Source organism: Nelumbo nucifera, chromosome 6 (assembly GCF_055504915.1).
Source record: "Nelumbo nucifera cultivar China Antique chromosome 6, China Antique-T2T, whole genome shotgun sequence".
In the NCBI taxonomy this organism is placed as follows: Eukaryota; Viridiplantae; Streptophyta; class Magnoliopsida; order Proteales; family Nelumbonaceae; genus Nelumbo; species Nelumbo nucifera.
The window spans coordinates 49,232,326-49,236,042 of NC_142654.1; positions in this window are offsets into that span (position 1 = coordinate 49,232,326).

The following is a 3,717-nucleotide window of genomic DNA, read 5'->3' on the forward strand; positions in this document are numbered from 1 at the left end:
GCCCTAATATCAGCAAAAGTAATATTTTTAAAAAATTTAAAAAATAGGATAACTTTTGAAAAATAATATCAATAAAGGGTAGAGTCATTGTTCATCTTCTTCCTCTTGCAATCTATTCACCAGCGCTGCTGCTTTCGGCAACGTTGTCGGAGGTGGGCATAGACGGCGGCGGTATTGGTGGTTTTTTTTTTTTTTCTGCCCAACGCCGCCACCTCCACCCACCAGTGCCGCCGCCACCTCTGTCTCTACCCACCTCCAGCAACATTACCAGAGGCGGAGGCGGAGGTGGTGAGCGGTGGTGCCGGTGAATACTGCAAAAGGAAGAAGATGAACAGTGATTCTGCCCTTCATTGATATTATTTTTCAAAAGTTATTCTATTTTTGTAATTTTTTTAAAAATATTACCTTTACTCATATTAGGGCCCAAAAGTTGCCCTTATATGCTATTATCCCTTTTATTAAACATTATGAAAAGGAAGAAAAAAATTACAGGAAAAGGTATAGGTTGCCTTGCTCCAAACCCAAACATTCAATGCAATCCAATACAAGACTAAAAAGGATTAGCTAAAAAAGTCATAGAATATTTTTACCCTTTGAAGTTTTATTAACCATTAACATCCTTTCCTATAATTTTCTAAGTCAAATACTCAAGAATTAGCTAGAAAAACGTCCAAGGTTGAAAACTACAGTCATAAAAACAACAATTAGCTAAAAAAAGTCCAAGTCACATAACAAAACAGCCGATCAAGCATAACATAGTAAAATACCACTGAGCACATGGCGGAGGTACATGTATTTCACAAAAGCCTATTTTTCTATATTGACCTGGATTGAAAATATGAGTGAATGAGGTCAATTTTGCCATTTTATTTGGATTATTAGACTAATTGAATTATGACTTGAACGATTAAAAATGTAAAAATGAAATAATACTTTTCCAGATTGTGGAATGCCAAAGGAATTGAAAGGAGTGAAGGCATTTTGGTCATTACATAACAATTAAAAGACAATTAAAAGAAATCAAAGAAAAGAGAAAAATCTCAAAAAAAAAAATTCAACCGGGAGAGAAAATTCAGGAACCCATTGAAAATGATACGTAATTTTGAAAATACGAACATCTGCCCCCAAAAGAAAAAATCTCAACAAGAGAGTTCCCCACAATATCTGCTCGAGATCATAAGAAATACTGATTTGTCATATTCAATGATCACTTGATAAATACTCTGAGAATTCAAATCAGCCCGCAGAAGATTTCCCCCACAACATCCCACAGTACATCCCCGATGTGTATTGGAAACATCTCCCGATGATAGTATCAAAAATAATGATGTCATTATCGGGTGATGTTCTCAATACACGGTAAGGATGTACTGTGGGACGTTGTGGGGGACAATCTTGTGGAGGTCGATTTGATCTCATATTCTGACAAAAGAGATTTTTAATCTTTCTCAGGGTCAGCAGTAAGCTGGGGATATTTTAAAGGATATGTATTAAAAAATTTTCTAAGTGCTTACAATTAACATTATACCTATCTGATCCGAACGAGTTAGGATATCCTGCCAACAAAACATGTCCCAACTCCCTACCAACTTAATCTAACACCACACATCTCATTATAAAATTGGGGCCCACTATAAAAGTGGCACCTATCTTGCATGAGATGTATGGTTTAAGATGATGTTGGTAGGGTGTTGGAAAGTTATTTGCTGGCAGGTGATCCAGACTCGATCCGAACTGGCCAACCCCATCCATCTTAGCAATACAAAATTTCCATCGTCAAATATGGCTTCAATCTAGGGTTGAAAACCAGACCGGCCAGAATTCTTTCAAAATACTAGTGAAAAGAGAACTATTATAGTTAGGTTAGGCGGACTTCCCCAGCAAACTGTAAAACATAAAGCAAGTAAAAGAAGGTTCAAAATATCGATATGTCCAATACGTCGGTATGGGCGTATTCAGCGAATCAATACAGCTTTTGGTTCTCTTTTTTTATTTTTTTATTTTTTTGCAACCGGTTCAGGGGAGATGATTTAGGCCTCCTCCACACCCTGAACCGGTCAGACCCCCGATACACCCACTGTAGGGGCATATCGTAGGGGTCCCAGAATGATACATATCGGCCGATACGTGTCGTACTTTGAACTTGAATAAAACTAAAACATATACGGGAAAAATAAACTTTGTCGATCCAAACACAAGGCACTGTGTACTCTTTTAGTCTTGAGTTTGTTTCAGGAAAAATTAAAAAAACAAAATAAAATCTTGAATCTCAAGTTAGACTTTCTAGCTACCCTCACAAGCAAGACTTTTTTCCACAAAAGAAGTTTCTGGAGTGCAAAATTCTATCCACGGAATGTCTTCTTTCTTTCTCTTTATCTTTCATTGGTTTCCCAATCTCAACTTATTAATAAAGGTAAATTGCTGAAACGTCCTTTGAAGTTTGGTAATTGCAATCACCTCCCTTCAATTATTTGACATAGTTGCAAGTAGATCCTTCAATTAGAATTCTTCCTATAAAAACGCATGAAAATATCCAAAATACCCATGCAATTACTTTGACCGAAATATTTATTTTCCAAGTTTTCTCTACATATGAATCATTACCCCAAACCCTTTGGATCTCTTTTCTGATATTGATTTATTTTTCAAATTTATCCTTCATATCAAATAAAGCTGCAGTTTTAAATTCTCCTTTTTGTTATTTTCATAAAGTTTGTATTGGTTTTATTTTTCTTTTCGATAGAAATCAGCTTCACTAGTAACTACATCTGTATTTTGGACATTTTCATCCCTCTTTTTAAAGGATTCTAACAGAGAGAATCTACCTGCTACCATATTATAAAGTTCTGGGGAGGTGATTGTAATGACCAAACTTAAACAAATTTTAATAACAGTCCAAAACTTTAGGGGAAGTTTCAACAATTTACCCTAATAAAATGGATTGGATGACCAATCCCACAAGTTTCCCTACATTTCTCTCTTTCATCTAAATCTTTATCCACATGATGACATTTATAGTTAGCTGCAATTAGCTGGCTATAAAGAATGTATTTCAGATTAAGTGGATGACTTTCTCTTTTGTTTATTGTTGTTTGTGTGCATCGACAAGTCGTGTAAATGTACATCACGAAATATTTAAAGCCACAACCCATAGGCTAAATTCAGCTAAACTGGCGAGAGGGCCCCACAACGTCCTACAGTACATTCCCACCGTACATTAGAAACATCTCCCAATGATGACATCATCAATTCTGGTACTATCATCGATAGATGTTCCTAATACACCACAGGGGGCACAGATGTGAACATGGCACGGGGTAGATTGGCTGGTTGGGCTGATAAGTGATGACCACACTCTCACTCGAACCAAGCTGAAGAGACCAAGGGAAAATTAAATATTAATTGTTTTATTTTTATATGTCATTTTATTCATTTATTTTTTTAGGTGTTTATGAAAATAAAATAAATATTTCTGTTTTGCAGTTGTGGGGGCCCAGACTGGTATACTGTTTCTCTGTCCTCATAGGCTCATACCTAATAAGCTTCATTTTTTTCTTGAAGACTTGGGAGTCATGAGTCTATTGTGATCCACTTTACGCCGACTATTGCAAACTCTTTTTTCAACTTTTTTTTTTCAAATTTTACTGAATTAATATGAAAAGAGCTGAAATTATATGAAAGCAATTAAGAAAATTTGTAATCTTTGGAGAAGAGGAC